The 24732-nt window shown below is 45.8% G+C and overlaps 1 protein-coding gene across 4 annotated transcripts in view; it reads left to right on the top strand.

Annotated features, from left to right (window-relative positions):
- Nucleotides 1–1074: 1074 nt before the first annotated feature.
- SLC25A22 (solute carrier family 25 member 22) overlaps nucleotides 1075–24732 on the top strand; it is a 179496-nt gene continuing 155838 nt past the window's right edge. For 2 of the 4 annotated variants that reach the window (XM_069223107.1, XM_069223105.1), the window contains exon 1: nucleotides 1075–1262. The gene's annotated coding sequence lies outside the window, so the exon portion shown is untranslated. Of the gene's footprint in view, nucleotides 1263–15363; nucleotides 15426–24732 lie in introns of all 4 variants that reach the window. The other 2 variants (XM_069223104.1, XM_069223103.1) reach the window with 2 other exon arrangements.

Here is a 24732-nt window from a genome sequence, read left to right as displayed (position 1 = left end):
GGTTTAAGAATCTCAATGTACTCTGAGACTGATTACTCTCATCTAAATCTGACTGGATTGCATCAACTGCTCGAATCAGTGCTGTATTCACCAGCAAAACAATGTATTTGCATTTTGACTATGATCCTGAGTTTGTTGGTAAATTAAATCCTTCAGATTCAGGGGGGAACCTCTAAGTATGGAGCAGAAATCACTGGCTTAATTTCCTCCGTTTCACGGGGAATTCTACTCCATAGTTAGATTTTCTTCCAGAAATTGGACAATTTTCATTATCACTGAACTCTAAATTAGGCTCATTGCAGCTCACATAGATGAAAAAAGCACACCAGTACTGTATGATATATGATTCTAAATAGCTCCTCAATGTAAATCAGTGCAATATATGCTCTTTAAGTATTCTGGCGCTGAAGCTGACAAGCAGGAAGGTAAGCTTCTGGAGGACTGTTCTAGGTCTACGAATGCTACTTTTAACAATTAATATAGTGCTCGTGTACCCGAAGTTCTAGGACCGGTATAAACAATCATTAGGAATGTCAATTAGTCTGGCATTACAGTCCTGTCTAAAATATAATAGGGCTGCTGTAGTGGAAAAAACACTAACAAATGTACTGCTTTTGGAATGCAATGCATCTATGACATAAAGATTGTAATGCTGTGATTTACAGTACTTTTGGCACTTAAACTAACCCTTCATTCAGTGAAATACAAGCACTCCATGGCAGGCGGAATGGCACATTAAACAGCCAATGGCATGACCGAAAAGTAACGATCCTCTCAGGGGAGTCAAAATCCAATCCACTCTAAGTATAAAGCATGGGTAACAATAAGTCCTAAAGAAAGCTATGCGGTCAAACCAGACCTAAAAACAAATAAGGATTATTTATTTTCTGCTTCTGTTCTGAGTCAGAAGGATTTGAAGATGATATGTTGGTATTCTGGGTCTCGTTAGCCGATCTCATGAATATTGCACACGTTCGCTGTGACGCAGGCACCTCCGCGGTTGCTACAAGGTTTGGCGTGATGAGCTGATGCTGTGCCTCTTGCATCCTGCAGGGGGCAGGGTTGCCCCCGATTCAAAGGAACTGCGCTTCCAGAACAGTGACACCTCCTCTCTGCCTCCCATTGCTCTAGCAGAGGGAGTGGGATCCGGCGTCAGCAGGGAAGGCAGAGAGAGGAAGAACGCGTAACCCGAAGGGACCTACAAAAGCCGGCACATCCACCTGAAGGCGAAAGAGACAGGGATCCCCCTCTCGAGCACCACCGTAAGTGCACCCTGACAGCTGTGTGTGCATGTGGACCAGCCCTGCATGGAGGGATCTAGGCTCTGTCTGCAACTGCTTTTCCCCATCCGCCGCCCCCCTCTGCGAGGCTGCTTCTAACACATGCACACGTGAATGCTGCGGGTTTCACCTGGTTTCTTGCGACTTCGGGAGGGTCTGTGGGGGAGGGCAATGTTGGCAGAGGAAATAAAGGGAATTGGGGAGTAACTTTTGTTCTGTGTCAGGCGATGGGCGGCAGTGTCTTTGAAATGATCTCCCTTGATGCCTCCCCCCCCCAACCCACCGTCCTGTTTAAGAGAACACCCCCCTCCCCCCCCCGGCACCCGTTTACGGGGGTAGTTGGTGAGGGAACGGCTGATTGGGGGAGACGTGATGACTAACTATGCGCTGATAGATATTTACATTTTTGTTGGTGGGGGAGCTGGGAGGAGTCAATCACGTGCACAGCCAGCGTGGAATATCCTCTTTTGTGTTTGCGGCAGATGCTTGGCACAGACGAATATTTTGAAATACGCGAATGTGACCAAATGGGCAGTGATGGAAAAGTACAGGTCATTTTGGGAGACTAGAAGACAGGAATACAATGCGAACACGTGGGGCCGCACACAGTTTTAACACAGTCGGGAGGGTGAGGGTCTCCGTTCCCCTTGCTTTGAAAGCGTACTCGGGGCACGGTCTTCCTGCGCAGCTGAAAGGCAGGCGGGTAGGGCCCCCGGAGCAGTCTGGGCTTTGATCTCGGTTCTGTGAGTTCGAGGTCATACATAGACCAGGTCTTGGCAGCGGGGGTTGCCTTTACGCTGCACAAACAGAGGCGCTTTCACTCCATAGCCCTTTAAAGAGCTGCTGAAAACTACCCTGATAGTAGTCATTTTATTCTTAGGTCGGCGTGAGAGGGCTCCCAAATATCCACATCCTTTCCTTCCTTTGTTTATTATTAATTAATGTCTTTTCTGAAACGATACCGTTTTGTTTTGGGTTTAAATAATGTGCTTCCCCACCCTCATATAATGTATGCCGCATACATCTTTCCATGTGTAGGAAATAAAGCGAGTAGGTCAGTGCCGCCCTTACAGAGGTCATTCTGAAGGTTGTAGTATCGATAAAGTGCTTGCTATTGATTTTGGGCAGCAGGGATACCTACCGTCTAAAGGGGTATGAAGCCACGTGTTTGTGCAGCATTCTAAATAAGGATCAGGTTATTATTATTATAATGCCAGGTTAAATTTTTTAGTAAATGAGTAATTTATGGCCATCCATGCAGAAATTAGAATAGCTCTCGCCTACCTCTTACAGGCCTCCATCATTTTAAGTTCTGGGTGCATGCTTGCTTTATCTTTCTGTGTCTTTATTTACACAATGAAGGACATTTTGTCAGCAGATTTCCTACACGGGAAAAGGTGGATGGGGAAAATCAGCGCACATATAAATTTGTTTTATTGTAGATGTCGCTTTAGTTTTAATCACTCCCAGGTGCTTTCAGAGTTGTAACAGCATGTGTGCCCTTCTGCCCTACACAAGCGTAGGGTTTGAAGCTGTGTGTTACCAGTAAGTATGCATTAGTTGTATACTGGCCATTGATGAGCAAAGCTAAAGCAGTGACGTCATGCCAAAGTGATGGCAGGTTTAAAACTGGGACAGACGATGGAGCTCTGCAGTGGTGTAAATGCCCTTTCAGAAGGCTCTTCCAGTATAACCTTCAGGGATGGAGAGCCCTGTGTTTGCCTGGATTTGCTCACTGGTCACCCTTCATTCCATCCAAACAGAACGTTAGGGATGTGGCACTGATTGTGTGCTGCCGTGTTGTCCGATCTGCCCAGTGTTAACTGCACAGAGATAATGGCTGTGGAAGCGATGATTTTCATAGCCCTCCAATAAGCGTCCTTCGGAGGCTTCCCACATACATGTCTTTCTTTAAAATAACTAGTTTCCCTTTGCTAATCTCTAAACTGTTTGACCCGGTTCAGTGGACTTTCAGTGAAGTTTTTTTTCGCAATTTGGTGTCTGAGGGTCTGGAGTGCCGCTTTGTCATAAGTGGATCTCGATGACATTCTCATCAGACTTTGGCATTGTTGTTTTGGAATCACTGTGGTTTTGTCATGCCTGTGCTGTCATCTTCTCAGTAGTGTGGCATCCTGTGCATGGTCATGCTTTGATAATTATTACTTTGATGATCTCTGTAGTTAGTCTCTGTGGTGATTCTCCTTTGATTCAGTGAGGTCCTGGTAGATTCTATACACACAATCGTGTTATTGCTGTAGCCAGGGCTGAGTCCTGTGCTGGTCATGCTGTGACATTCACCAGTTTTGTGTGATTGTCTGTTGATGCCAGTGGGTATGCTATTGTTTTGATGTGTCTCGCCACACTCTAGCATTATTAATGTTTTGGTTCTTCTGGGTATTCTCTGGATATACTCTGGTTATGCATTGTGGGTGTACTATTGTTCTGTTTTTAGGCTCACAGTACACTGATGTTACTTCTACTTTGTCTGTAGGTGTACACAGACCATGGCCTTAGACTCGCAAGTCTGTTACTATTGCCTTCTTGACGACGGTGGATATAGCGGTGTCATGTTGTGAGTCTAGCCACACTCTAGTGTTGTAGTAGGGTTAAGTTGTTGCTTTCCTTTGGCTGTTCTCTCAGATTCTTCCTGCATATTGTAATCTGGCTAAAACAATGCCATACTTGTAAAGTTAAGGTTAGTGCGATGAAGCAGCTATTCTCTACTCTAAAAATGCAACAGGTTGGGAGGTGGTGGTCAGGAAAGCCTTCATCGTCCCTTACTACCCCAGGTTCTGTGTGCTGGTTGGTGTTTCTGCGTGACCCCCCTCCTGGGCATGATTTAAGCCCATCATCCCCTCTTAGGTAGGTATACATATCAGTGGCCCTCGTCTGTATATCTCTACTCAACCTTCCTAATATTGGTGCAAACTAAACTTTGTTGTGCAGATCTACCAAACTTAGTAAGCTCCAGCTACTCACACACCCTCTAAGCTATTCAGTTTTTTTTCTCCCCCTTTGAGTCGCAAAAACCGTTTCAATGTTTTGTGGAGGTTGTAGCAAATCTACACACCACTGTTTCCTTAATTTTGCTACACACATTAGTACAAAGTCTGTGTTAGGTGTTCTTGGGTTGCAGCTATCCCATCCCATCCCATTCCTCCTGCTCTAAATCCCTACCATCAGTAGGAGTTAACTTGCTCACTTGAGCCACACTTCACCTATGCTGGAGCAACTTACGCATAGTACAGCAAATGTCCATGCCTTTACCAGCTTGAATGCACACCTTCTTGAGTCATACTTTGTTAGTAGATTTCTAGGGGTGCAGAAAAGTGTTGGTAGTCTGTGTGTGCTTCCACCATACCTGTTGGTGGAAGCTTGGGTTCTCGGGAGCTTCTAGTTCTTTCTAGACATTGCAAGTAAAGATGCCTGTCTTGTAGGCCGTGCATAAGCTCTTGATGTTGTACGTAAAGAAACGTCTCCTCCATCCTTAGCTGCATCTCAGGTATTTGTTTGTCCTATGTTCTCTAGTAGTGAGCACCTCTTGGGCTCAATATTGGAGATTCTCTGGGTCCGCATAGAGATGAGCCTGGCTGCTGCGAGACACCATTGGAGAAGCAAATAGTTTCAAGCCCCTTTTACTTAACCTTTCTACATTAATTTTAATGCACAAGGTGCACATCGCTTCATGTCATATGGTTTCTTCTCATGGCCACTGGAGCCATGTGCTCGCCCTGTCGAGTACCCGCAGAGTTGCTGCGGTAAATCACCGACTTGAAAGAGGTAATGTACTGGGGTAACTCTGTGTACCTTGTTACATAAAGCAGAAGGTGAAAGTGCCCGTGGGCTGGCACTGCGATATCTGCTACTCTCCTGGCGTCTGAGGGCGCAGATTCAGATGCAACAAGGCTCCTCTCTGGTAAGTTGTGTGCTGTTCTTTAAGTAAGCCTCGTTTGTACCCCCAGTACTGGCTACTCATTAAACCCGGACCTCTTTTAAATACCTCATTAATCAATTACTGATTAAGACCTCAGTGAGTGCCCATGCGTCCTTCTTGCTGGGGCATCGTAGGATCTATGCAGTGGTCGTGGCGGCAGGACCTGGGCTCCACAGACACCATTGATAGCTGCAGTAAACCTATCTCGAGATCTTCGAGATCTTACTTATACCCCATGTTTATGAAGGGCCCTGGGGTTAGTGATGTGCAGATGCAGTTGCTCTTCCTTCACCTTCACGGCCTTGTAGAGGTGGATACTCTGCATGTCTGTTCTCCGTTCGTGTTCCCTTCAACCTCTTCTTCTCCCCTTTACGCCAACCACCAAATTCTGTCTCGCACTTACCATATAGATCTGTACTCATTTGAAAGTATTTGCTGTACTAAGTGATGCGTTAGTACCGAAAATAAATCCTCAAATTTAAACAGAGCATAGATATGTCAAATATCACATTAAACCAAATGTGGCTGAGCTCTGCGGTGATGGCGGACATCTCTCTAACTTCAGTGTTTATAACCTTTCTTGCAATGGCTTGGGAAGCACGGGTCTGGTGGTTTTATGGTTGAGCGTAATAAGTGACTTTTAAAATGTCAACTACATTAAAGTCAAGTTGAAACTGCCTAGGTAATAATGTTGTGTCCATCATTATTACCTCTGACAATTCCAAAAATGTTGAATTTTAAAAGATGTTTGTTATGCAGTCATAAACTTTTCTAACTACACCCTAATGACTCCTTAGTGCACCTTAATGCTTCTCATCCCTGAACCTTTTAAAATCCTGGACTACCTGTTAATTTTACCTGTCCTTAAACCATAACTACCCCTTATAGTACCAATCCCTGAACCATAAAAACACTCATTACCCCGATAATCACCCTTCCCTGAACCCTAAAAACTCTTATTACCTCTAATGCTACCATCCGTGAACCCTAAAAATAACCCTTTCTACCCCTTTGTGCTACCCTTCTCTGAACCCTAACACAACCAGAACTTCCCCATTACTGCTACCATTCCTGAATTCTAAAAGCCCTTCCAGGAACCCTGAAATCACATTAAGCTCCCTTTTACACCGGCCATTCCCTGAACCCTGAAAACCCTAAACCGCCCCTTAATGCTACCTTAACCTCAAAAACCCTTTCTTTCCCTTTATGCTAACAAATCCTGAACCCTAACAACCCTTTGCCTCCCCTTAAGGCCACACTTCGGGGATTTTAAAATTAACTTATTAGTCCCCCACCCTCCTTCCCACCACAAAGTAAATGCGCCTTTCTACTTTAGCAGGAGGATACCCCATGCTCCCTTCCCCTGCCCCTAGTACACTTACTTTTGCCATATAAGGCACAATATATATATATTTTTAGTTTTTTTTGTAGTTACCTTTTTCATTAAATTTTTTCAGTAGACATTTTGACGTAATGTTTTTCCTGTCTACTTTTTGACCTCCACAATATTTTTACTGCAACCCGATTTAGGAGCCACTATATCTCCAGAATGTGCTTGTTATAAAAAGTGAAATTACTTGTAGACATATGCCATATATCCCAGTGTCGTCCATTTTATTTTCATTTAAGCCCATTTATAAATGGTGTATTTTATTTTTGTTACGGTCTTGTGATTTTCTTTTCCCCCCCGAGTATTTCTCATTATTTATTTAGTGTTGGTGATACATCAGGGAAAGTAGATGGGTCTTCTGTCAGTGTGAATCCAGTTGCTGTACTGGTCAGTTTCGGAAACAGAGACCAGGATCGCCTTTCCCTGCTCCTAGGTAACATGTTGCGCATTCAGTCTGCTCTGCATGTTCTCTAAACAATGGTATTGTCGGGTCTTGCCGGGGAAAGGCAAGAATATCTGACTGTTTCTGTGCCAGGTGTCTCCGTGCCAAGTCAGACCTTCAGACGAAGTGCAAGGTGCTGGCAAGGTTTATGGGGACTACAGGTAGGATAAGCAGCTGTGCTGCTCAGGCTTAATGTGGCAAATAGCCACGGGTGACTAAGGAATCATGTTGAATCTTGTTTGAAACTGGATCGACTGAAACTGGATACTTCAGAGAAGTATAGAGTGGCATAACCACCTGAAAATGGGATTGTTAGACCTGGCATAATGGCGTGGTTTCCCCTGACTTTCTGCCTTCTGTCCTCCTGTTTTCTGACTTCATTAGGTCGAGCGCACAAGCTCTCTGACATGTTGTAATCTCTGTGGGCCTTTAACTTCGCCCACTGCACGCCCTTCACTATCACTCGTCCATGGGCTTGCCGTTCAAAAATCCTTTGTTATCATTGGTAGATGCTTTTACGTTTGTCCCTCCTTGGGGCAGCTTTGTTACCGCCCTTGCCTTCAACCCTGTTACATGGATAATTGCATATTTGCCAATACGTTTGAATGGGAGCAAACTTGTATTTCTTTTTGTCTCTCCTTCACGCTCATGGCGGCTATGGCACTTTGAAATGGCTTGATTATGTCAACTGTTTTACTTTTCATTTTCAATTCATGTGGCAAGAAAAGTCCAGTTAGGAATTTACAACGCTAATGGCTCTAACTCGAGCAAACATGAGACCCATTGGATTGCAAATGCTTGTTTTTGCTGGCTTTAGGATTCTGTGCACGTTACCACTGCTAAGGTGCAGGTGCTCTGTACTGTAAAGCATGATGATATTGGTTTATCCACAGTTGGCATATTTAACTTGCTTAGTAAAGTACACAATCTGTGCCCATGGCCTGTTAAGTAAATGCTACTAGTGAGCCTGCAGCACGGATTGTGCCACCAACTACAGTAGCCCTTTAAACGTGTCTCAGACCTGCCACTGCAGAGCCTGCATGTGCAGTTTTAAACTGCCATTTCGACCTGGCAAGTGTACCTACTTGCCAGGCCCAACCTTCCTTTGTATTACATGTATGTCACCCCTAAGGTAGGCACTAGGTAGCCTCAAGGGCAGGGTACAGTGTATTTAAAATGCTGGGCGTGTACTAGTAGTGAAAAACTATTCGATTTGTTTTTCACAACTGCAAGATTAATCTCTCCCATAGGTTAACACTGGGCTACCCTGAAGCCGCCTTTAAGCGTAACTTTCAATTGGGAAAATATAGGAATGTGGACTTTGGTGTCTCTGGACTCACAATTTAAAATCGCATCTTATGGTGAAGTCATATTTTAACTTGTAACTTTAACCATTCTGGGCCTCTGCCTGTTTCTGAATACATGTCTAGGGTCTATGACAGCTGGGCTTTGTCACTCCAAAGGGAGCTGGGATGTGGCAGTTGCATTCTGATGGCCCATCACCAGGCTGAAGGGCCTTTCGGGGGTAAAAGGGAGGGAGGAACTGACACACATGAATAGGGCTGTGCATGTCCCACACAAAGAGCTGCATACCCCTCTTTAGAGTGCCTGGAGCCAGGGAAGCAAGGACAGGGACATTGTGCACTTCAAAGGCCTCTACTTGAAGTATCCCCCCACTTCAAAGGCTCAACTAGATATAAGTACTGGACCCCAAACCCCACCAAATCAGAACTCTGCTGGAACCAGGGACATTTTGCCACGAGAAAAAGGTAATGTGCTGCCAGGAGGGACTGCCACTTTGCTAAGTGCTTTGCTGTGTTGGCCTGCTGCTTCTTGCCTGTGAGTGAGAAGAATTGGACCTGCTCTCTACATCCTTGAAAGCAAGTTCTCCAAGGACTTGCTGGCTTGCCTCCTGTTCTTTAAGTCTCAGGGACATTAAAGACTTCCTCAAACCTTGCTGTAGCTGCCGGAATCTGCAGATTGTGAGTCCTGTCCTGCCAAGAGGTGCCAATCCAGTCCTGCTCTTTGAGAGTGAACTCTGCAGCTGTTTTTCTTCAAAAATGGATGCATTGATGTAGTTGCTTCTCTTGGAACTAACGTATTGCCCTTCGATACTGATGCAGTGTTGATTTGATGATGCAGTACCGACAGCGTGGTTTGATGACGGCATAGTGCTGATCTGAAGACATAACTGCCCAGCTCAATAACAACCAGGAGCGGCTTGCGGGGCTTTGGCGGGTGGCACATGGCGTGCCATGGGGGAGGGTGGTTTTGGGGGCAGTGGGTGCGGGAGAAAATCAATAAAAAAAAATAATAACTTACCTGCTCCGCTCCCGCACAGCTCCTCTCCTGTCGCTGCACAGGCTCCAAGGCCTGCCCTGCGGCCAATCCTGACGCTGCTTTGAGCAGTGTCAGGATTGACTGGGAGCGCCCAGCGGGGGCGGGAACCTGTGCAGGCTCTCTCCAGCCCAGCAACTGTGTTTCTTGGCTGGAGAGAGCCCTGTGCGTATGTGTGTTTGGCTGGCCTGAGACAGTTGGCCAAACGCACATGCGCTCTGAGGGGAGTGCACTCCACTCCGCTCATCACCCCCAGTGCCCCACCCCTTTCACAAGGAAAGGATAAAAAACAGTTTATTATCCTTTCCTTGTGAAAGGATTTGCAGAGGTTGCTGGCGCGGGCGCGGTGCGCATCCACCCAAATAGAAGACCCACGCCTGATAACGCATTGCCAGCTTTGAAAGGGGTTCACCGCCAATATGGGACCCAACTGAGACTACTACACAGTTAAGCCTGCCTGATCTGTGCCAAGCTACCAGCAGGTGAGCACAGGCTAATTTAAGTTGTGTGTGTGACTTACCATGACTAGGATTGTGGTCCCTTCTAGGACAGGCTGCATACCTCTGCCAACTAGAGACTCCGTTCCTAACTGGGAGGTGTTGTTATCTGTACTTGTCAAGTATAGGTTCATCAGTTGCAGTTTGTCTTCAGTTCTGGAGACTTCTTTGAATTGCTGTTTCTTTTTCAGAAGTCCCAAAAAGGAGTGTGGTGTCAAGTGCTGAAGACTTCATCTGGGGCCCTGAAGCTATTTATGGAGGCCTACTCTGCATTATTCTATTCAGTTTTAGAGGACACTTAGCCATAAGTATAATTAGGAGGTGAGATGTTCCAGAAACAGTAACTGAAACTGAACAGGAAGGGGCATTTAGTTTTGAAACAGAAAATGTGTGGCTCTTTGTTGCCAGTGATGACACCAAATTTCCCATGCATGATCAGATCTCACAGTTTTGTTACGTTCCACGTAAAATAATTAGAGCTTGATTTAGAGTTTGGCAGAGGGGTTTACGCTGTCATGAACATGGCAGATATCCCATCTGCCGTATTACTATTCTATTGTAGCCTATGGAACTTGTAATACAGTGGACGGGATATCCGTCTCGTTTGTGACCGGTTAACCTCTCAACCAAACTCGAAATCAGGCCCTTAGTGTTGAATGGAGAGAGAAGTTCATTGGAAAACAAGACTTTACAAAGCCAAGCCTGCAATCTTTTTAAGTTAATAGATTTTCTTTGCAAACATATGCAGTAGGCATTACAAGGTCAAAACTAATATAACTTCACCTCCAAAAGGTCAAGTGCAAATTACTGCAGGAAAAAGTTAAATATGATTTATGGCAAACAAACATAAGGGCAACATGAATCAAAGTAGAGCTTGTTCCACCAGCTTTGACACTAAAATGTGCTGCTTTTTATGAGGTGAATGTGTTGAACTCAACGAGTAAATTGCTGTCCCTCTCAGTGAAGAGTCTAGGACTGAATTTAAGTGACCCATTGCCCTATGCTGTGGTTGAAGGGGAGCACAATTTGGATGACACCTTAATAGCCGAATGGATGAAGAGGGTTGACTGCAAGCCTCTATCAAATATATGTATATATATACACGCTACATGCTTGTCTGCTGTAATTGTACAAAATACAGTGGTATAAAAACCTGTCTTTCTGATGGATACATATAGCCACAGATTCCTCACCTTGTGAATTTTCCCCCAGGCACCAGACTGGATTTGGAAAACTCAAAAGGAGTTCTCGTGCACACCACTAGGGGACACTCTAGATCTCTTCACCCATACACTGTGGGACATGTTGGGAGAGATCTTAGCAGTGATCCCTGAAGACCAATGGATGTCTGTAGCTAAAACCATTCAAGATGGTCAGGGTGTGTCCAAATGTTTCATCCACTCAGGTCTTGTCAACACAGACTCTCTAGGAAGGGCTGTGGGCACCTGCATGCCTTGCCAGGATGGGGTCAACTGGCTTCTCATAAGACACCTTTGCATTCTTGATGGACATGCCTTTCTATGGCTTCTGCCTTTTTGGTGAGAAGGCCTAAAAAACCCTGGTGCTGTTAAGGAGAGCCCAACCACAGCATGCTCCTCTCCTAGGGCCATTCAGCTCCAGTCAGGCTATCTCCAACAATTTCGTCCTATACAGGGATATGCCAGAAGCTTAGCATATTGGCAACGTCAAGCAGCACAGCCAGCACAACAGGCCTCACAGCCCATTTAGTGATGGGGCGGAGTGCCCAACAGTCAACAACATGGCCAAGAGGCAGTGTTTATTCAACCCCTTTAGCCAACGCCTCCAAGCCACTCTAGTGTACCCTTACCAGAGCAAAGCCATCCAGTAGGAGGCAGGATAAGCTGCTTTCTGCAGGGGTGGCAGCAAAGTGCCTCTGGCAAATGGGCCCTACAGACTTAGTGGGTCATGCACCGCCATTTCTTTTCAACCAACCATACCTGTCGCCTCCTTCAGGGCACTTGTAGGAAGACCATACAAGTGTTTTGTGCCACGGAATTGCAGGCTCTTTTGGCCTAAAGAGACATTAAGAGGGTACTGGCCTCAGAAGTGGGGACTGTGTGCATCTGCTGCTACTCCCTTGGACCAAAGAAAGTCGGAGTCCTCCGTCCTATATTAGAGTTTTGCCCACTCTACAACTTTTTGTGCAAGGACACATTCAAAATGCTCACTCTGTCCCAGGTTCTCTCTGCCCTGGATGGATGAAACTGAATGCTGGTGTTGGACCTCTAGGGTGATAATTTTCAATACCCGTCCAATAAGCCCACACATGCTATTTGCAGTTCATGGTGCGCCATGGGTACTTACAGTGTGCACTGCTCTCTTTTGGCCTGACCAGTGCCCCTTGGTGTTCACAGACCTGATGGCAGTGGTCGCTGCCCATCTTCGGAAGGTGTGATGTAGTGGGAGGTACCAGTCTTCCCCTGCCTGTATGCATTGCTGGCAGGCTCCTCAAAGTTAGTTGTGGACCACGTCCAGACAACTGCAAAGCTCTTGACATCTTTGTGGTTCTCTGTCGACCTGTCAAAGTCACACTGACTCCTTTGCCGAGGCTCTGCTTCTTTGGAGCCATCCTTGCTATGTTGCGCTTTCCTCCAGACCAAGGAGTCAGGACATTTGAGCTGTGATCCAGATGTTTCAGCCACTGTCCTGGGTCTCAGTGAGGAGGCTCTGAGGCTTCTGGGCCTACTAGCCTCCTGCTTGCCGACCGGGCCAGATGGCACACATGAGCTTTTCAGTGGGGTTTGAAGCTTCAGTGGGAACCTGTTAGATTCCATTCAGGTGTTGGAGGAGACTGCACAAGGCCTGCAGTATTGACTGCTCATCTATAATTGGACCAGTGGCAGACCCCTCTCCCTGCCACACCCAGAGTTGACGGTGTTGACAGATGTGCTACTACTGGGCCGGGGAGGTCATATGGGATAGGTGAAGATCAGAGGGCTCTGGTCTCTAGCAGAAACATGCCACCACATCAGCTTGCTGGAGTTGCAAGGGATTTGCTTGACATTGAAGGCCTTTTTGCTCACCATCAAGTAACAACTGGTGCAGGTTCGCACAGACAATGCCATCTCCATGGGGTCCTACAACGAGAAGGACGGAATGGGGCCTTGGGTCCTGTGTCACGAGGCTATTCACCTCTGGAGGTTGCTGAATTGTCAGGGGATTTCCCTGGTGTTACACCACCTTGCAGTATCTTTAAATGCCAGGATGGATGAACTGAGCCAGCAGTACCGAGTAGATCACAAATGGCATTTAACACAAAGAGGTGGCTTAGAGCTTTGTCCAGCAGTGGGACAAACCTGGCTCACCAAGAGCATGCAATGTCAGCACGTTTGTATGCTGAAGTGTACAAGAAGGCTCTCTGTTAGAGATGCATTCTGATTAAAGTGAGTGTGGCACTGTGGCATGCCTTCCTACCACTACCTCTCCATCTCCCAAGTTCTAAAGAAGATCACAAATGATTGGGTCCAAGTCATTCTAATGGGTGTGGAGTGGGCCAGGAGAGTTTGGCACCCCCATCTTCTGGGCTTGAGGATCCTTTTGCCGATCAGGCTGCTGCTTCAAGAGATTCTCCTGTCGCAGCAGCAGTGCGGAGTCTTGCACCTGCGAAATTGAACCTACATGCGTGAAGATTGTGTCAACAGTTTATCACCTTAGACCTCTTTACTAACGTATTTGATGCTTTTTGGCGCCCAGGCATCCCTCAACCAAAGCTGTGTATGAAGAACTCTGGGACAAATTTGTAGCTTGGTGCAGTGGCTGTCAGTTGGACCTGTTGCAGGCAAAACTGTTGAATGTGTTGTTAGCTTTGTTTTTAGGCTGAGCAAAATCTTTCTCTGGGCACAGCTAAAGATTACCTGCCTGCCCATTTTTTGGCATTTCTACGTTTGCTGCAGCAACCATCTTTAGTCAAATGATTGGTTGTTATTTGTTTCCTAGAAGGTTTAAGGCACGTTCCCACCTAAGCCCTTTCTAGTGCTACACTGAGACTCAAATCTGATTCTCACATTTCTAATGTGTACCCCTCTTGAACCAATGCACAGTTGACCATTGTGCCTATTCACCCCAAAGAACAGCCTTCCTAGTTGCAATAACATCTTCTAATGGGTTAGTGAACTTCAGACCCTTTTGGGGCAGCCTTCCTATACCACCTTTTTTCCAGACAAACTGATACTAAGGACTCGAACTGCATCCCTTCCAAAAGTGGTGATGGCTTTTCATGGTGACCAAGCAATTATACTTCTTCGCTCCACTTTATCCCTCGAAAGAGGAAGAGAAGAGACATGTTTGGGCTCCAAGAGAACACTCCGTTTTTACACTGATAATACCAAAGAACATTGGGTGGATGGTCAGCTTTTTTGTCTGGGGGGTGTTCTCTGGGGTGCAGAAGAGCAAGGCGGTGCAGAAACAGATCTTCTCTCAATGTATAATCAATCCTAACATGTGCTATGCATTGGCTGATAATGGAGCCTCCAGAAGGCCTGGCTCATTCCACCAGAGCCAATGGAGAGTGTTTCTCCTGGATAGCTGTCAGGCGGTTATGTAGAAATCCATGTACATGCTGACAAAGCATTACTTCCTCAACAATCGGGTGCCTCAAGATAGGCATTGTGCCCACTCTGTTTTACTGGACTTTTTAGTCTGAGCTATTCCACACCCCACCACCTTGGGAGGTAATACTTTGGTATCTAGTCACAAGGTGAAGAATCTGTGCTTGAAAGTGTCCATGAGAAGAACAAGTTGTTTAACTTTGGTAAGGCTCTTTCTGGTGGATAGATAATCTACCTTCTAAGGTAAGTGTGAACTATGAAAAATATTTCACTGTTCCCTGCAAAATATGGATTTCATCTTCATAAAAACAGCCCACAAACCAGTCTGCAGAGTGTTACGATTGTTAAGGGTACTAGGATTTTGTGACAAATTCTGCAGGCATAGAATCTCATAAATTGACTGACCCTCATCATTGTCCAGTGTTTCATCAACAATTTATTCATGAAAGGTAAACACAATATAAACATTCTTATTCAGTGCCATTGTTAGTTGCACTTTAAAGATCTTTATCAAGCTAACGAGCCTAAAATAACATACATAACAAATTTATCTTATGTTCCTATATTGTAAACTCTGATTTCTCCTTACATTTACAGAGAACTCGGCCCTTGGTCCTGTGATTTATGATGTCACCAGAACCCCCCCCCGCAAAGGCACTATTGGCCTATGTTTTATATATTTATTTCTGGCGGTTGCCACTAGTTAGTTATAGTTAGGACCTAGTTTCTATAGAAAAAGCATTTTTTTTGCCAATAAATTTGGTGCTGTTTGATGAATCTTGCTGAAATTTTCCAAGAAAATACGATGCTCACTTCAGGGTCTGTGTCTGGAATGTTTTGGGGTGATCTGTCAAGTGGTTGCCGAGAAAAAGGGATGGATCCCAACACTCTTTTTCCCCATGCATTTTTCCATAGAGCTTTTGAACAGGAACAGCGCTTGAACCACTGGACGGAATTACACCAAATTTGGCAGAAAGGTAAGGTCTTGGTCCAGAAAGTGTCCTTTTTGTTATTTGGTGTAAATCTGTTTAGTAGTTTTTGAGAAATTAAAGTCAATCCAAATTTGTACATATAGGGACACGAAGGCTCCGTGAACCCTCCTGATCTCTTGCTAAGATCTGATTGGCTGCCCACACTTCAGCAAGGAAGTGTTGGCTGCCATGTTGGTACTCGGCTTCAGCCGAGTCCCTGAAAAAAAGATTTTAAAAAAGAAAAAGGGCCAGAGTAGGGACACACTGACCCCTTAGCTCTAGTGCCGGGGTCCCAGAGAAACCCCCCAGAGCTAAAAAACATATATATATTTTTTTTTTTTAAGAAGTTCGGCGGGAATAAGGGCAGATCCACAACATTTTTTTTTTAAAATGTGCTTGTTTCACTAAAACCCCTGGTTTGTTCAGGTCTTGGGGCATTTAAATTCTGAATGGGGGGGACCACCGCCTCCCTGGAGCAGAAGTTTAAATCCAATGCGGGGAGCCACCCGGCCCTCCTGTGCCTTTGGGACCGCCAACTCCCTGGGGTGAAAAAGTAGATGTGTGCGAGGAGGGGTTGCAACACCACCACCTCCTGGTGGCTAAAATACAATAATGAGGGAGGTCTGTTTCGGACCCCAGGGACCTCCACCTCCACAGACAATAACCGTTGGGGGGGGGGGGCAAACGGCTCCCCTCGAGAAGCCGGTGATGGCCTTGTAGACTGACCCCCCCCCCCTCCCCTCCCCCCCGGGCCGGTTCCTGCTATGTTCTGCGATGTCAAACCCTCCCCCCCAGATAGGGCTGTTTGCTTTTGCTTGGAGCAAAAGCAAACAAAATCTGCTTTCTGACAGCGGCAGGAAGCTGAGTTTTCATTTATTTCCCTGCATGCAAATATGCGTGCAGGGAAACTGATGAAAACATTGCTCCCAAAAACCGGGGATACTGGCTCCTGAGGAATGCGGGGAGTTGACTAGGACCGTGAGGTCCTTCACGCTCCCCTGCGGTCCTGTCACTCTCTCTCTCTCTCTTCTATCCCACAGTGAGATGGAAGAGAGAGAGCGAGATTGTCATTGCAATGGTCTCTCCAAACAGTGGCTTCAAGGAGTAAGACTAGCAAGATGTTTGGTACGAATGTTATAGTTATGTTTGGATGCGGAGCAGAACAGAGTCACTTCTGGGTTAATGGTCAAGGTCTTGTGCTGGCACTCAGTAGGCTGAAGGTTCAAATTCTAATATCGCTTGGCAGTGTGCTTGTTTATTTACTAGTGTTTTGACTGTTAAACCTTCCTAGTGATGGAACATGCACATTTCTTTCCAATCACATGCCTGGGTTGACTGTCATAGGTATGTCTGGAAGCATCACAGTAAGGAGTCACCTATGGCCTAAAGGTGAAGGCCACAGACTGAAAGTTGAGGATTCTACTCCAGTTGTGCCTGTGGTAATTTTTATTCTTTAATTTCTTTTAAACTTCAAATGTTTAAGGTTTATACTGAAAGCTGATCTCACTCTTTTTAATTGACAAATTCTTTTTCTTTTCAATTTGTCCAGAAATATCTTATTCTAGGTATATCATTCATCAATGCCTAAAAACATCTCTCTCTCCCTCTTTCTCTCAATTTCTCTTTTTCAGTCTTTCTCCCACTCAGACCCTTGTGTACCCACTCAGACTCTCACACACCCACTCGCAGAACCACTCACCCTTGTGCACCCACTCAGACCCACTAAGACACTGATGCACCCACTTTCACACAATCAGACAGACACTCTTACAGCTACTCTCACACCCAGAAACACCCTTTCACATCTATTCTCACACCCAGAGAGACAGGCCGTGGCCAACTCCTGCTGCGTATGTCAAGGCCAAAGGCTGTGCGCAGCATGGGGTTGGCTGGGTAGGGGGAGTCAGTCGCAGCGTCTAGCCCCAGCCCAGGCCCTGCGACCAACCCCTGCCCGCAGAGTTTGATTAATGTATATGCTTTAAAAAAACATAGTAATTCCCTGAAAATATGTCTTCCTTGATGTTATTAATGATATCATATAACATGTCATAAGTGGTGTAGTATGTGAGATCATAAGCAGTGTATGGCAAGTGCACAAGTTATATTTACTTCATTAACTATAATTTCAGTGTTCTTTGAGTTTAACATGGTATTTTGACTGACATTTTCACCTAACTATAATAACTTTAAGGATTGTTTTTTTTCCCACTGAATTTCATATTTTTTTAATGTGAAGATTTTATTACTCTACCTAACTATTTCAAACCCCCACCCCCGCAGTGCTGCAGAGTGCTTCATTTGACATTTTCAACCTCTGTACTTGGTATCTCAGTACTCCCTCTGTATTACTACATCACTAGATATCTATAAATGTTGAAGCCTAATGTCTCTCAAATAGCTGAAAAGATGTTCACTAAATCACAAAATGCATGCTCTTTAGGTAAAGATCTAGCTTTCGGCCAACATGGCTGTAATATTGTCTAAAGTTCATATGGGAAATTGCATGGGGAAAACATCTTGAGACCCCTTCTTTTTCTAGTCTGCCTCTTGATGGAGTACTCCAAAATTTTACAGGAAGAAGCTGAGGTGGTTGAACCTATTTTCTGGGAAGGATTACATAACGGTTTGTCCAAATTTAATTTTTTATGGAAACTGGGTCCTATGACTACACATTGTCAACTGCCACTGTGTTTATATATATATATATATATATATATATATATATATATATATATAATTAGCTAAAGCTGTTTTAGGCCAGATCTTATAAAGTATTTCAACTTTGTGAAAGTAAAAGTACTGGAACTCGGATCCTTTTAGAGCTCACGCTGATGTCTGGAAGCACTAGCTTCATGGAAGACTCCATATTGCCATGCAGGCAGATCCGTTACTGAAAAAAACCTAAATCATAAGGGATAGTAGTTCTGGAAATAAATGACCTGATTTACTGCTGATATGAATGGATCTGGGCAATAACGGTGCCACAGTGGATAGTCTTTCTTTATCTGAGGCTTTCATTTAATTCTCTGTTGCCCACGTCTAAGCCTCAAAAGAGGTGCTGTAACTTTCATGTAGCTGAAGAGTGGTGGGTGAATACTATATGGGTTGTAGTCTCGCCCTGATAAAGGCCGATGTGTTGTGTGTTGGACCCAAATAATGTTTCAGTAGAAAACCGAGAGTTGGGCCTTCTGGTTGCAGTTATGTCGAGTTGCTGGTTTCCCTTCCTGGCCTCCGAGGATGGAACACTCGGAATGTACCACAGGGAGAGTGAATGTCTCTGCCATACTCGCGCTCACGCACTGCACAAACACTTTGTTTCCCCTCCCCCGTGGCATATGCTGCTTTGTTATTGGACTATGTGGGAATTTGCTTTGTTTTTTTTCCCCCTCGGTGTATCTCCTTCACCCAGTGCTTCATTTGTAAATAAAAACGTGCTGGTGCCCAAAGCCCTCCTCTTATACACGCGGCTGCTGCAATTAAATGTGGGAACACGGAATACTGAGTCAGCGTAATCCTGAAGTAATCTCAGGCCTCTTCAATCCATTTAAAGCCTCTCCGTGCCCCTTCGGCGCTATCTTGCAGCTTTCTGATTTCTCTTATTGTGACGCTTTTTAATTTTTCTCTTCCTCCATCTTTTTCCTTAAGTGCGTTTTGCTCGCAGTAAATGCTTCAGGCAGAAAAATAAGTGTGGCCCCCCTCGAAAATAAGTGCCGGAAACAACAAGCACAAAATAAGCACTGCTTTCACCATTCGTTATACTGTGGATTTTTATAGCCGTCACGACAGTCTCCAAAGGATCACTGCTTGGTTGTTCAGAGAACACAGTATCCATGGTGACGCCAGATGGAGGCTCAGGTGTCTGTATAGCGCACCACAGCACGTTGTGACTGATGGGGCACACAGAGGTGCACCGAGCTTGCTGTATAGATTAGAAGGGGTGGGTCGCGAGGTGATAAATCTCTCTTCTCTAACCCCTGCCACTGCACCACCCTTCCGTGTATGAATCGAATGTTCCTGAATTGTTGTGTAGCCCACACTGCGATGCTTTTTTATCTGCATCATAAGCGGTGTGTGTTTCGCAGCCAGACAACTCCTACACACTGTTTGAGACGATTTAACACACACATATTTCAGAATCTGAAAGCCAGCACGGAAGCTCATTCTTCGCAACGTCAAACTTTCACCCCTCTTTGTGGGTTGTCCTCGAGTTTCTTCTAGGATCATCGCTTGTGCTTCTCCATCATCAGTTCGCCCTTACTTCAGCAATATCTGGGTCTCTAGGGTGGATCAGGGAGGTGGTCCATGACTGGATAGTTGTTCCTCAAGCTCTCGGCATTCCTAGCTCTCAAGCTAGCACTTCAGTAGCCAGGCAGGGAGTTCTCTTCACCAAAAGCTCGTTGTAGCTTATTTCGAGCTGAAGGGAGACGGGGCTCATTCATTTCCACATCTTGGAAACTCCAGCACAAGTACTGGAGGCAAGGTTTGAGGTCCGTTGCTTCTACTGTGCTGCGGTAAGGAGGCCAGCGTGTGTTCAGTTCTGGGCATTCTTGATAGGGATCAGGAATTAATCAGCTCTTCTGCTTGTTTCAAATCGTGGATGGTTTACGGGTATTTTCAACTATCTGATTTATGTGTCTCATACCGTGTCCAGCTCGCTCTAATTTCATACAAAAGTGTCTTAAGTGCCCTTTCTTGCCTCCAGTGTGAGTAGTCTTGCTTGGTGTCAGTATGATGTGATAGATGGAGAACAGCCTTTTCTGTACCCTGGGGCTGTGGGGTATAGACATTCTCATATGCACAGTCCTGAATGGTCATAACCTCATGAACTTGTCCTTCGACTGTACCTGTGGTAAATGTAAATTCATGAACACCTGACTTCCATGTTAAAAAAGAAGCAGTGATACCCACTACAAAGCCACCTCTCCTTTTTAAGAGTGTGTACATATGCTTGGAAAGGTTTAAGTGGCTACTAGTAGAGGTAAACCTCCTCCCATCATTCGAAAAGGCAAGTGTATCCCCAACTCCCCCACTTGTTTTTCTGCTGTCTCTCTCAAAGCTGGGCACAGTATCCAACTTCATATCAAACTGTTTCAAGTGTACTCCTTGAGTGACAAGGGACACGCCCTTTTTTGCACTGTACCGATGGTCGTCCTCATTTTGAAAAAAAGCAGAGGAGTTGATGAGTTTTGAATCCCTGCCCAGCACCCCCAGAATGGAATTGATCTCCTTGGCCGAGTACATGAGAAGCATTGGAATTCGAACTTTGAATGCATGCTGGATTTCCCAAGATGTGGAACTCTGTCTCTTCTCCCCCCAGCTGTGAAAAAATTAGAATGTGTTTGCCAGTCAGACATCCTTCTAACAATTTACCTTGTCTTTCAATAAAGGTTTAGGGTTGCCATTCAGGCTCACACTGAAGGGCATTTGTTTTATTTGTTATGATACCTCCATTTATAGAGATTGATAATGAATATTTTCTCATCTATTCTGTTGTAGTGCTTAGAAACTGGAGGCACTCCATTGAGGCAGTATATAGGTCATTTACAGATTGGAAGTTAGCAGTGATTTGCGGTGCATTCTGGGAGAGACTGTGTCCGTATGTGATCTCTTCGAAGTGTGAGCAGTGTGTTGAAACTTTACCTTGTGCTTAAGTTTATGTGACTGCATAACATGCCTATGCCACCCCCTGGAAGCAGAAGTGGGCTGTATGAGTACGAAATGACTTGTGGTCCCACCCATCCCTAGTTACAGGAATGGATTATTCTTTCTTCACCATACTGGGGCTGTCAGCAGGAGGCCCCAGTCTTAACAGGACAGAGGATTTCAAGATGGCGCCCTCAGAGCACGGGCAGGTTGAGCACACCTACTGAACTCCAGGGAGTGCCAAAACCTGAATTGTTCTAATTGTAAAGCGGCGCCAGTGCTGGCAGACCTAGTATCGGCCATGGCTGTTCTCCAGGGTATGAGGCCTTCAGCTGGCATCTAGAGGCTGGGATGGGTGCCAAGGCTCGGGCTCATCTCCAGCCCTGAGCGCGAAGGCATCGCCGCTGCCTCCAGCTGGTGGACTGGCACGATGATGAAGCAGGGACTTGCTGACTCTCCTGGCGCAGACTGGCAGCAAAATGTAATCAATAAGAAGCTCGCCTTGGCTTCCCTGACCTCCGCCGCTTCCACACAGAGCTGAGATTGGAGGTTTATTCACAGATGAAGCAACGCAGACCGTCCATAGTTCGGTGGAAGCCTGTGCTCTCGCTGGTTGTTGTTTAGTGTTCTACTTCTCGCTCCAAGAAGGGTCCTTGTTCAGAGGTCATTACTTGTAGATTTTGGAAACATCTGCTTTTAACCCCCAAATCTCCCATTCTGTTGTTTTACACGCCGGAGCTGTGACTGCTGCAGTGTTTACTTTAGGCTTTGAAATTCGAGTCTTGGTACGAGCCATAGAAAGAACGATTCGAGTTGGACAGAAATTTCCCTCCAGCAATAGTTTTGAGTTTTTTTGGACAGAAATGTAGAGGTTTTGAAAGGCATTCATAGATTTCAACTGAGTTAATAGACTAAGTGTAAAAAACACCCCCATCACCCACTTTCCCACACAAACCTCCACAAAGAGCCACAACACTCCAGCGTCCCCCAGTACACTATCACAGACGGACATCCTGCCCCCACAGTGAGGAAAGGTTCCCCCGCTGCACGTGCTGTACTTCTTGGTGTGTCAGGCAGAGTCCATGTCTGGGGCCTATCATGGACTTGCTTAGTTTGTGTGAAGGAAACTGGCTCTGATATCGCTACCTGTCCTCGACCTGTTCCTTTGTATCTGTGAAGCCTGCATTGCTAGTGCCCGAGTGGCTCGCTTCATGTTGTAGTGGAGCTCGGCAGTGTAAGTTTCCCACACGTACACCACAAGGAAAGCTTGCCCTGGTACCACTCATGCATGAGCTGTCTCTTGCTGGAACTTGGCTATGCCAGCTTGCTGCTCACACACACTGTACGAACAGCTACTGCACAGGCCTGCACTATACACAACAGAACAGGAAGTCCTAACATGGATCCAAAACAGCCAGAATATGCACATTATTCAGCTACCACAGCCCCTAACAGCACCTGCCGTCCTGAGCAATGTTATTTGGTGCAACCCTCCAGTCTTAGCCATCAAACACCTTTTACGCGACTTACAGCACCTCTTTACATGCTCAGTCGGACAGCAAGCTGCTGTGGGATCCTAGGACCCCCTTAAAAAGCCTTTGACGGACTACTAAAATCTTTGCAGTAAGCACCAATGGCAGATTGTATGCTATACAAATGCAAATAACATGAGATGTAGGGCATGCTGCACCTGTTCTCCGTGCATGCTAGGAAGCGTGCAGTGCTGCTCTATCTGTTGCACCCGCTCGCTGTGTGAAGGAACCTGGCACTCTGCTCTGGGAGCCCGCTTTGCCACTGCCAAGACTGTACCTAAGTAGGTTGCTGGCAGATCTTAGCAAACCTTTTCATTATACTCAAAAAGATTGGCATGGTCATTGCTTATTTATAAGTCCTTCCTCGGGGTTGGACATCTCTTGTGCTGTTGGAGGCCTGAAATGCTCGATTGTGAAAATTATCCTCTAACTAAAGTAGTAGCTAACAGGAATGTATGTTGTGGGTGAGTGAAGCGCTCAGGATGCCTGCAGTTCCCTTGCTGTTTAGTGTAAAGGATCAGCTTGGCCTGCAGCTTACTTGAAGCAAGTAATGCTAGATCCACCAATAGCAGGAGGTGGTGTTGGGACTAACACCATAATCCCCTTTGGCTGGCAATCCTGATCATGTAGCAGTAGGAGGGAAGGTGAATTACGTTCATGAATGGACACAGAGCACACTCATGCTTGTGCAGATCAGATGCGAATGTGAAACATGGGACTTGGGCTGTGTAGCTCAAAGATTGTCAGATTGTCTTCATATCTTCATGCCTGAAGTGAAATATAAATTGGTTGGCAATTTATTTTCTAAATAAAGGAGGGGATGCTGGGCTATAATATAGGAATTACAGTGTTTACTATTTCTTTCTGCTTATTATTTATGTTGCTTTTGCCCTATCTACTATCTCTGTTAACACCTTGGTTACTTACACGCACAACTGTACAACCATATGCCACACACACTGCGCTACTCCACTCTACTCTAACGCCACTCCACTCTAAACCACTCGACTTCACTCTACACCACTCCACTCAATGCTTGTCTCCTTTCATCACTCAAAGCCTCCCACTCCGTGTCACCCCACAACAACCATCTATGCCGCTCTGCTCCACCCTACTCTCTGCCATGCCACTCCACTCTACTCCACTCCAATCTTCTCCACTCTATGCCACTCCACTGTACTCTACTCTGTTCCATTCTATGCAACTCCATTCTGTGCCGCTCTACTGTGCACCACTCCACTGTACTCCGCCCCACTCTTTGCCACCCCACTTTATGCCACTATTCTCTGTGTCACTCTGCACTCCTGTTCTACTCCACTCTACACGGTTCTCTGCTCTGCCACTGTACTTTACACCCCTCTCTACCAGTCTACTCTATGCCACTCGAGTGTTCTCCACTCATCTGTACTCTACCTCACTCTTTGCCACCACACTCTGCCACTCGAGTCCGGTCCACTCCAACTCAGCTGATTTGATGCCTCTGTAATCTGCCGCGGTAGTCTACTCCACTCTCTTCCATGCCACTTCAATCTATACCAGTCTACTCTACACCACTCTATGCCATTCCACTCCAGCCTACTCCACCCATTCTACGCCAGTCAACTCCACTCCACACAATGCCAGTCCACCCTAGGTCACTCTGCTCTATGCCACTCAGTGCCACTCTACCCTAAGGCACTCTACTCTACATCACTCCACACCTCTCCATTCAACTCTACTTCATTCCACTCTACGCCACTCTTTTCTCCTCTAGGCCGCACTCCTCTGTGTCACACCACTACATTTTAGTTAGGTTGAACAGCAGCCACTCTGCTGTACAACATGGCTAAAATACTTTGGCAAAGCCAATACCTCTCACACTGGAGAGACCTATTGGCCTTTCCAGTGCTTGTTATCTCTATAAAAGGCAACTCCCGGCCAGCGTTACGTTTAATGTATAGTCCGTTCTCCGAGTGCCTACACTGGTCTTTGAAAAGTCCTGAGAGCTGATGGATGAGCTGAGCCCTGCCAGTGTGGGCTGTGTCCGCGCATGCATGCATTGTATAACAGTGCATGGATGGAGAATATACCGATGCTAAGATGTCCTGAGGCCCAGCCTGTGGCGTATATACGCGTTTTGAAGGCGATGTCTGAGGTCT

The sequence above is a fragment of the Pleurodeles waltl genome, chromosome 3_1 (assembly GCF_031143425.1).
Source record: "Pleurodeles waltl isolate 20211129_DDA chromosome 3_1, aPleWal1.hap1.20221129, whole genome shotgun sequence".
Lineage (NCBI taxonomy): Eukaryota > Metazoa > Chordata > Amphibia > Caudata > Salamandridae > Pleurodeles > Pleurodeles waltl.
This window is presented reverse-complemented; position numbering and strand designations above follow the sequence as displayed.